This window comes from Panthera leo, chromosome F2 (genome assembly GCF_018350215.1).
Source record: "Panthera leo isolate Ple1 chromosome F2, P.leo_Ple1_pat1.1, whole genome shotgun sequence".
In the NCBI taxonomy this organism is placed as follows: Eukaryota; Metazoa; Chordata; class Mammalia; order Carnivora; family Felidae; genus Panthera; species Panthera leo.
Genome location: NC_056695.1, coordinates 14,131,344 through 14,142,520, shown reverse-complemented (window position 1 = coordinate 14,142,520; position 11,177 = coordinate 14,131,344).

Genomic DNA, 11,177 nt, shown 5'->3' with positions numbered 1-11,177 from the left:
TCGTTCACTGGGAGTCATTGTTTGAGTTTTGGGAGTATTAGTGTGTGAGAGAGTGTGTATGTGAGAGGGTGTGGTGTGAGTGTGTGTGTATACATACATTTCGTCTTCTGCCTTTTCAGCTCCACAGTTACACTGCACACCTCCTGAAAGTTGAGCCTGTGTCTTGAACTTTTTCTCTCTCACAACTTCTAACACAGTACGCCATGAGTAAATACTTGTGACTATTGGTGAGTAAACTTTGTTTCCATGGAAAATAATTTGAAAGCTGCCCAACATTTTTTGGGGGTACATTTTAATCTATTTCTCAATCTGTGCTTCCCTCTTCCATCCCTCAGTCCTGTACACCCTCGCCAACTCTGAAATTTCGGAATTCCTAGAGGACAACAAAAATAGAAGACAGGACATTCTGAACTGTTTTTGACAGACCGCGTCTATGCCTCTGTTCTCCTTAGTCCTTCAGAGCTGCTGCTGGAGTAGAAACATGGGAAACAGAGTGATTGGGCAAGGTGATGTAGGAGCTTATGAATGACTTTAGGTTCAGAAAGATAAGGACAATAATCTGAAGATACCGAGGTAAACCGTAAGCTTTGAGCAATACATCCAAACAGAATATAGGGGTTGAAAGGGAATAACACATTTAGTCAGCTCACGGGATTTTAGGAGAAGTGTGGCAGATTTAGTTTCTATCCGTGAGCAGAAAGATTCTGGTAAGTCTTGTCAGATGTGCCATTTCTCGCTAATTCCATGTCTCTCACTACTAGAAAAAGGTGGCGACTGTTATCCTGCCAGGGTTCTTTCCAGCCCATTTGTATTGAGATAGAAATCTCCTTGTCTCTGAAGTTCCCTAATCACGCTAAATCCTGACCGTGTCATTCCTCACGCTGTATCATCCCTCCTTCCGCTGTGAATGCTACTATTTGCTCCCAAAGGTTCTCACTGGGCTTCATTGGTGATGAGCACACATATAAGAAAATGTAAACCATTATTTTACTTAAATTCAGTTTTCTATTTTTCCATGTTTTTTTATTATTATTATTTTTTTATGCTAGACTCACTGTATTCCAAGAATGGGATCACTTTCAGAGTTGACAATATCCCTGCCTTTCACATACTACTGCCTGCCAGAGGCTTGGTGGGAGGCCCGAGGGCAAGTGAGAAGAACGGTCCCATCCAGGCAAGGAACGTCTGTTTCTTGTCTAGCTTGACGTAAGACTGACCCAGGGCAGCCTGACATTGCTACATCAGTGGAGGCAAGACAGGACGGATTAGAAATGCCTGTTGATGTTAGGAAAGCCCTAGGGGGAGATAGATAGCTGCCCCAGAGGGCTGCCTGACCCATCATGTGGAGCTCCTGGGAAGAGTGGACTGACCATCTTGGGTTCCAGTGGCCAGAGACATGGAGGCTAAGAGATGGGTGCTGCCACCCAATGCCTTTGCATTCTGTAAACTAGAGGTGACACTGTAGTTGGAAGACGGATGTGTAAGGGCCAATATACAGGCCCAAACAAGTGGCTCAAGCCCAAGGATCAGTAGATCTCCGATAACCACACACCTGAACTTGTCCTGTGCCCATTATGAGAGTCACTTAAAATCAACATGTCAACACCATTCTGGCCATCCAATCTCGTGCAATCCTGTGAAAGGAATATTGTGCTTGCCAGGCGGCCCTCCTGGAACTGAAGTCTGGCCACAGGACCTAGACAATTGCATAGGAATGAATCTGAAAGCTGCTCAGGGCACCTCGTTGCCTTGAATGAGTGGGGTTTCGCTCATTTCCTGAAGGGGAGAACTGGGAGTACAGGCCCAGGCGGGTCTGGCTGGGCTCAAAGTGCCCTAACCGTGTAGCTCTGCTATGGCTGGCTTGTCACCACTGTGGGGGCACTTACGAAATGTTGAGGTAGTACTTCCGGTGACCCAGACCCACACAGGACCAGGTCCAGGTGTGGGGTACCTAGCCCGGATAGCACTTCACCCTGACCAGTTCCAGGCACTAGAAAGGGGCCTGGACAACTTTGAGGAGGTTGTCCAAAGTGTTGTCCAAAGTGGGGGGCCCTGATGGGCAAGGTCTGGAGCAGGGGCTCCACTTGCCTGGGCCCAAAGGTGATGCTGCCTGGCTCAGTAGCAACAGCTTAAAGAAGCTCAGTGACAACAGCTTAAAGAAGTAAACACTAAAGAAGCGTTAGCAGGTCAGCGGGCCACACTGAGTGTCAAAACTTCTCTGTTGGGGGAAAGAAACAGAGGCTGAAAGACCAAGTGTGAGTGGGGGAACATGCAGGTTGGAAGAAAAAGGAAGAAAGAACAAAAGGAGGAAGGATCGGGTAAGCGTGGCTTGCTTTCTACGTGTAAGAGACCGCTAAAGTGGATCCTTCTCCAGCCTACAGCCGTCAGCGTCTAAGGGCTTTGGGGGAACAACTGACAGGTCATTACCTCCAGCATTTCCCAACCTCTCACCTACGTGAAACACCCCAGATGGAATGGGAATGTTGGACTCAAAAGAACAGGCCAACACTCATTTCCATTCAGCCAGATGTCTTTGAGTGCCCACAAGTTTATGTGACATGTGGCCTGACACGAGATGTTTTATGAAGGCACGTTGGCTGTTGGCTGTCTCCATTTCCACACCGCAGAGTACGAAAATCCTCAGTACCCTGTCAGGCTGAGTTTCTGTGGTTAGGACGGTCCTGTGGCTTGTAAAAGCTTCTAAAAGCTTCTAAAGGGGCGCCTGGGTGGCTCAGTCGGTTAAGCATCCTACTTTGGCTCAGGTCATGATCTCGTGGTCTGTGAGTTCCAGCCCCGCGTCGGGCTCTGTGCTGACAGCTCAGAGCCTGGAGCCTGTTTCAGATTCTGTGTCTCCCTCTCTCTCTGCCCCTCCCCTGTTCATGCTGTCTCTCCCTGTCTCAAAAATAAACGTTAAAAAAAAAAAAAAAAAAAAACAAAAACCACAGTGATAGCTCACAGTGAAGCGTTCAAGCCCAGCACCCGGCATGTGACAGGCCCGCGGTAAGGGCCGCCTCTCTCATTCCCCCTGTGTCCTCTTCAGTAAGAGAACAGCCCACGCACGTGCTGGGTCTTTCTGTCCTGTCAGACTAGCAAGAAAATGCAGCACTTTTCTCTTATGGGAAGAGCTAAGAGAAGAGTCTTTTGCCTCTTAGAAATAAACAGAAGCTTTGTGGGGCGCCTGTGGCTCAGTCGGTTAAGCAGCTGACTCTTGAGTTCAGCTCAGGTCATGATCTCACGGTCCTTAAGTTCAAGCCCTGTGTCAGGCTCTGTGCTGACAGCACATAGTCTGCTTGAGGTTCTCTCTCCCCCTTTTTCTCTTCCCCTTCCCTGCTCACGTTTTCTATCTCTGTCTCTCTCAAAAATAAATACATAAACATTAAAAAAAAAAAAAAAAAACAGACGCTGTGTTACTATTTATTTTGTAGTTTTACTCCACTTAACAAATTTCTTCCTAAAATGAATGAAGAGGGAGCACTTGGGTGGCTCAGTTGGTTAAGCATCTGGCTCTTGATTTTGGTTCAGGTCATGATCTCATGGTTCATCAGTTCGAGCCCCGCATCGAGCTCTGTGCTGACGGTGCAGAGCCTGCTTGGGATTCTCACTCTCCCTCTCAGCCCCACCCCTGCTCACTTGCTCTCTCTCTCACAAAAGAAATAAACTTGAAAAAATAAAATGAATAAAGTTTTTATTCTATGTAACATTTTTCTTCCAACAGCAGTTTAAAATGAACTGAGGTATTTTGCAGTAATGAGTCAGAAACACTAGATGTCAGAAGAGAACCAGCTAACCTAAGGTTTAACCAACTGTGTTTACATCCAGCCATTTAGAATAGTAGATTTTAGGAGGCTACCGGAAACCTAAAGAACATTTAATAACACAGTTATTGTATTTATTTAAATACTAATGGTTTATTGAATCAATATGTTGTGCACTTGAAACTAATATATGAAACTAATATATTGTATGTCAATTATATCTCATTTAAAAAAAACCCTAATGGCTATGTAAACATAGATTTATACCTAATACTAGATATTTCCTACTCTGACCTAAGAGAATGTCCTGAAAGACCTGGTAAAAAGAAGGGAAACAAACAATTTTAAGTGTCTATTAAGGGTCAGGAAGTCTCATGTACATAAATTTGTGGTCTATATACAAAATTCCCAATCCCCATTCCCCTTCTACCTAACTGAGCAACTTTTAGGCTAGCGGGGTTTTTCTCTGGATGGGTAAAGAACCAGAGCTTCATATAATGAAAAATGCTTCTGGGGACACCTGCGGGGAAGACACAATATCAATTAAGAAGTATTCCTTGAACATCTACTGTAAGCAATGTACATGCAAGAGAAGCACTTTAAACAAACATTGACATTGGATTTTTTCCCCTATAGATTAAAGTGTCTCAACCAAATGTACTCTAAATCGTGTCATTATTTCCCTTTTGGACTTAAGGAAAAGTTCCTAATCACTAGTTTTTCTATTGAAGCTGTTCCTTTTTGCATAAATATAGCATGTTTCTAGGTTTCTAATTCTCTAACACTTATTATAATTTCTCATAAACCTAATTTAGAGTCATTCTGTTTCATCATATAAATTGTCTTTAGAAACTTACAATATCACTTTAACATCTTTTGCATCCAAGTTAATTCATCCTGGTAATTTTTCGGGGAGAAGCTCAAAAGTTTGAGAGAATCAGAGATTCTCAGAACGGGAGAGTAGATAATCATGGTGGGCAATGGGTAGACTCCATATTTCCATTAACGAAACCCAACCGATATTTATTTTAGGTCAGCCACATTATCCCTGGACCACACTGAACTGTTGGCAAATTAAAAATCATAATTTCTGGGGAGACTGGGTGACTCAGTTGGTTAAGTGGCAGACTCTTGATTTCAGCTCAGGTCACAGTCTCATGGTTCATGGGATCAAGCCCTGCATCGGGCTCTGCACTGACAGGCCTGCTTGGGATTATCTCTTTCCCTCTCTCTCTGTCCTCTTATGGTCATGCACTCCCTCCCTCTCTCTCTCTCACTCTCTCTCTCTCTCTCTCTCTCTGTCTCTCAAGTAAACATGAAAAAATATTTTTAAAAAGTAAAAATCAAAATTTCTTCTTCTCTGGCTTATATGTCACATTTTCCATCCAGTTTCCTAGCTGGATGAGAGTGGAAAGTCTACTGGTAGTCAGAGACCAGGGGTCTGGTCCCATCTCTTGTCATTCATGTAATCTTGGGCAAATCATATACTCTCTTAGTCATGAAAATTTCTACCCATACTCTGAGCACTTCATATCCCATGTAATTGTCTTTCAAGATTTTAAACCCACAGTGAATACCTTCTTTTTTCTTTTATATTCTTTGATAGTTAAAAAAATATATTTCATCCACTTTTTATAAAGTTAAATAAGAAAATAAAACTTTTCAATTTGTGCAATTAGAATAGTAACTTTACTTTGCCAATAGTTAACACTGTCCTTTCTCTTTAAATTGTATCAAATAACTTGAAGTGAAGATGAGCATTTACATTTTTTTCTTCTCTAGTCAGAAGGATCTAAGTGAGTTGGTTCCTCTTTACTAGTCTTGATCCTGAGACAAAGGAGCTAGTAAATAATATAGGCAAATCTTTTGGTGTAATTAACAATAATGATTGGCTCCATTGTTGAGGGGACAAGACACATAAAACAAAGTTTGAACTAAGAATAGAGTTTAGGGGCGCCTGGGCGGCTCAGTTGGTTAAGCGGCCGACTTCGGCTCAGGTCATGATCTCACGGTCCGTGAGTTCGAGCCCCACGTCGGGCTCTGTGCTGACAGCTCAGAGCCTGGAGCCTTCTTCAGATTCTGTGTCTCCCTCTCTCTCTGACCCTCCCCCGTTCATGCTCTGTCTCTCTCTGTCTCAAAAATAAATAAAACATTAAAAAAATTAAAAAAAAAGAATAGAGTTTAGAACAACAATAATAATGTAACCATGATAAGAGAAAAAAATTGAATTAAAAATTCTGTTATTTCCCCTTAGTGCCTTGTCATGTATTTGCAGACATAATTTGTGTCCTGGATTTAGTTAACTGGATCAAAAACATGTTTCTGTGTTGCTACGTATGTGGCCATCCTAGCTGGCTGGGTCCTTGTCCTTTGGGAGGACTGGATGGCCCAGCCAGGACCTAGCCTCGGTGGCGAGGATCGGCCAGTGCGGCAGGTGGGTCGAGGGTTCAGACAGGGCAGGAATCCGATTTAATGTGGTCCAAAGTGGGGGCAGTGAGGTGGATGCAGCCCAAGTATACAGGGGGAATCAGAGAGTGCAAGAGCAAAGAGGACAAGGACAAGAGTGATGGAGTCACTGGAACATGGAACCTGGAGTCAGGGACCGAAGTGAAGAGTGCCTGTGGTGTGAACAGGCCGCTACAGCCAGGAGAGTCCCGGATAAGTGTCCCAGCTCCGGGGGGCGGGGGTGGGGGGGGTGGGGATTGTCCTTTACAACGTTCCGGTTGGGGCATGCCTTGTCTCCAAGACACGATGTCAAGACTTATTTTACGGGCTGTGAGGTGTCCCATTGGTAAAAGCTGGCGGTGTTTGCCTACGTGGGGCATGCAGGATGGGGACTTTAAAGCCAGCACAGGCTGATACTTTAACCACTTTTTCCCCCGTTGCCCAGGTTGCAGGCTGCCCTACAGGCCTCCTGTGTAAGAATTCCTCTGGGTCGTCAGCCACCCTGCCCTTTATACTTCATCTCTTTTGGCTTCGCTCTGGTCTCTCCCTCAAAGAGGGTTTGATATTCAGGGTGTTTTCCTCTCCTTGCCCAGTCCCCTTGTGTGTGTGAGTCGTAGGCGTGGTCTGCCTGGCTTTGTGATTCACTGAGTGATGTATAAGCTCAGGCTCCCGCCCAAGCGTTGGCCTGTGTGTGTGTCTACTGCGGGTGATCATTGAACTCGAGCAGAATGTGCCCATGCGCGGTGAAGACTGCCCTGCCCGGTACCCACCGGGTATGTTAAATTCAGGGGGAAGTGGCCTCATTTTGATCTTGTGTATAGGCTGTGATGTCCAATGGACTTAAAATAGCAATACAGTGATGCCTGTCTTTTAGTCCTTCCCTATGTGTCTAGAGAAGGAAGGTTGATGGACTAGGCTTCCTCCGAGTCCCTCGTACCTGTAACGGTGAGTCAAAGATCCTTGCTTCCCTTTTCAATGGGCCAGCACTCATAATCATTCTCAGGATGGGGTGCACTGCAGTGGCCTGATGATGCAGTGGCTTCCTAGGGCTGGACACCACTGCTGCCACATCTGTGGTCGCCATCAGGCTCACCCAGTTCTCTGGTGCAGGAAAGGGGTGCAGGTCTGGGTGGAACTCACCACCTGCAGGTCGAGGGAGTGCTAACCTCATGGGCGCCAGGCAGTATTTCCGTTAGCTTTTGCTGTATAATGACTGCCCCCCTCCCCACTTCAGTCCCTTAAAATAACCATTTTAGGTAGCTTCTAATTCCACGTGCGGCTGGCAGTCCTGGGGTCTGTGCAGGGAGTGGATTAATACCCCTGTGCTCTGCCCAAGATACAGATCCTCCCAGAGCAAGCCCACGAGGCACCGGATGCATTGGGAGGGGATCAATTCAACTCTGCATTTGTGAGTTTGTCTATGTCCAAGTGTGGGGCCACTTAGACACTGTGGCCTTTTCAAAACATTGAGATACAGCTATTAAAATCTGTTAGCCTCAAGACTGACGGTCTATCCATCAGCCATTGTTTTAAAATGTAGAGTTTATTTTAAAACGAAAAATTTTTTTAAGTTTATTTGTTTTTGAGAGAGAGACAGAGCGTGAGCAGGGGAGGGGCAGAGAGAGAGGGAGACACAGAATCAAAAGCAGGCTCCAGGCTCTGAGCTGTCAGCACAGAGCCCAACGCAGGACTCGAGCTCACAAACCGTGAGATCACAACCCGAGCCGAAGTCGGACGCTTAACTGACTGAGCCACCCAGGCGCCCCTAGAGTTTATTTTTTATTCAGGGTCGGGGAGGTCGGCAGATCAGAAGACAATTGCCATTGAAAAGGTAGTTTCTTACTTGTAGTTTCTAAGAGGAAGGGGGATGTCATGCCATGCAGGGCCACCCAGGGAAGCACCGGTATTGGTCACAGGCAGAGAGAGTAAGGGAACTGTGGGCAAGTGGCTTTATCGCAGCTTTTGTTGGTAGGAGTGTGCAAGGCAGGGTAAGAAGGCTAAGCAGGTTTAGCACTGGGCTAGTTCACACAATTTCAGCAGGCTCAGTGGGTAGGGGCTACCTCTGTTGTGGAATGGCTGGCCCTGGGGTGATTAGGATGGGGGATATTGTCCCAAAGAGTAGGGCACTACTAAAGCATGTGGGTGGTGAGTAGGGGCTATTGCCTCTAGGAATTAGCTAGTGCTGACAGGGGCGGTCTTTCCCTGGTCAGGAAAGCCCAAATGTCAAGCATCAATTTAGAAGCTAGAAAATGTGGTTACTATACCACCTGTGCCTTCTGTGCCTAGGCCAGGTGACCGTGTGGCTCATCCATCTCTGAATGCCCCTAGGAAGTCCTTACTTAGATTTGCCTTCCTACTTCCCTTCGCTTATGGTTCTGAGACTCAGATGGCATCTTGGCAAAAATCGTAGACGTTATACTCTGGAGCGCACGATCCCCCAATCCCTGTCCCTTTGATGATCAGCGAAAGCTGAAGCATCCATGGACCACAAGTCTCCCGACATCCGATCTCAGCCCTCAGTTCGTGCTCGGATTTTGGAGCCACTGTTTGAGAGTCAGATCTGTCTGTTTACTACTCCTTATTCATAGACCCAAGGCCCAACAGAGTTTATCAGATTGGGACCAACGGCAGTCTGCATTCGATCAGGTTGCTGTATGACTGGCTTGCCGGCCGCCATCACTGCAAGGTAAAAGTGAAAGGGCGTGCCTCTTTCGCAAGGACTCTGCTTGTTGTGCTGACAATCTCCTCACTTCCTCTGATGAAATAGAAACTCTGGCTGCTGGTTAGTGCCCGAGGCAGCCAAGCAACGGTCACCGAAAGGCCCCCCCCCCCCCCCCGACACATCAGGGAATGGACATCAGCCCTACTTTTTAAATGCACATCTTCCCAAGGTCCAGTGGCATCCAACACACAGTGTTACCAGGGTTAAGCAACACCTCTCCCTGGCTACTGGGATGGCTTCTGGAAGTCGATCAGCCTGGTCTGAGCTCCCGGTCTACTCTCAAGCCTTTCTCTTAGCGGCTCCCAGAAGGTGAGGGTGTGCCAAGACTGTCCGTGTACCAAAGGGGAGGCCTGTAGTTCCCAAGTGGATGCAGGCTGTTTCGTAACGGACGCTCAGACAGCAGCTGGGAATGTATGTAGTTAAGTCCTTCCCAAGGAGGAACTGGGAGGTGGGCATTTTCCCTTGCTTCCTCTGTGTTAAGCCCAAGCATAGAGTCATGGGACATGCTCCTACGCCTGTTGAAAAACCGCTTCTTTGTTTGGCTAATAGCCCTTTGGGACTAGTGAATGCAAGTCCTGTTGGTTAGGAGAAGTAGGCGATTTAGGGGCCCATCCCTCAGCTGATGGCTGTAAATGTTGAGGCACTAGCTGTGTGGACCAACTCCTTCCTGAGAGATAACTGGCACTTTGGTTTCACTGCTGGAGTGAACCAGAGGGGAGGTGGGGGATGTGCCCACCGGCCGCTTCGGGGTCTGGGACGGATCCGCGTTCGGCACGTAGATGGGTGCTAACTGGAGGCAGGGTCCTCAAGCAGCAGCTTGTAAAGTGTGCAAATTCCTTCCAGGGAGAGGCTGGACGGTTTGCATGTCCGCATGCCCCCTCCACACCGAGCCCTGTGGATCAGCTGAGGTGAGTGCACGTCTGACTAGTAACTGCTTCTGTTTGCTGTCATCTTGCAGGACTGTGAGTGCAAACCCCACTGGTTTTCAGAGCTAGGCGATCTGGGGGCCCATCCCTGGGAGCCGGCCCTAGGAGCCGGGGCACTGGATGTGCTGTCTAAACCTCTGGGTCTTCGGGGAGAGGCTGGGAGAGGCGTTGTTCCCTCCCAGCGCCATCATCGTGTGCCAGCGGTAGGGTTTATGGCAGGAGCGCGTCTCAGCCTTTCCTACTCACTTTGTTTGTTTATATATTTTTAACGTGTATTTATGTATGTATTTTGAGCAAGAAAGAGTGTGAGCAGGGGAGGGGCAGAGAGAGAGAGAATCCAAGGAGGCTCCACACTGTCAGTGCAGAGGCGGACACAGAACTTGAACTCACGAGCCGTGAGGTCATGATCTGAGCCGAAATCAAGAGTCCAGTGCTCAGCTGCCTGAGCCACCCAGGCGCCCCTCCTGGTCACTTTGATGTGGGTACTTTCGCAGTGTCCTGATGTATAGGAGCCACTCTGCTGGTCTCTGGATTTCTCTGAGGGAACTGTTCTATGTGGAGTTGTTATTCGGTGTCTTCACGGGAGAAGGGAAATTCAGGAGACTCTTATGGTCCAGACCTAGATAGTTTTCTTTAAATGTTTGTTAACCTTTTTCTTTAAGTCTAGAAATCCCACACATGGTCTTTCTAGCATCATTATCAAACAATCATCTCTTTCTCCTTGTTTACAATACTGTCTATAAAATATACTACATTTTGTAAACACCGTGATCCGTTTTGTACTATTTTGTTTCCTTAATTTCTACTTATTCTTATACCAGTACCATTAGTTTAATTATAAGGTCTTTGTAATATATTTCAGTGTAAGGCCAATTCTCTCTTACTGGCCTTCTTATAAGGAATTTGTTTTGATATCATTTTTTCCCCAAGTTTTTGACTTAAATTCCAGTTAGTTTAACATACAGTATAATATTGGTTTCAGGTGTACATGGTATCTTTTCCTATTTATATGTTAAGATTAATTAGATTATTTTGTTGAGTCCTCAGAACTCTCCCACACCCCAACATAGGTTTTATAGAGAACACAATAAGCCTACAAATTAATTTGAGAACAGCTGGCATCTTTATGTTTAGCTTTTTCCATACAGCAGCATACAATATATCTTTAAAAAAAATTTTTTTTAACATTTATTCATTTTTGAGAGTGAGAGAGCATGAGTGGGAGAGGGGCAGAGTGAGAAGGAGACACAGAATCCGAAGCAGGCTCCAGGCTCTGAGCTGTCAGCACAGAGCCCGATACGGGGCTCGAACTCACGGACCGCGAGATCA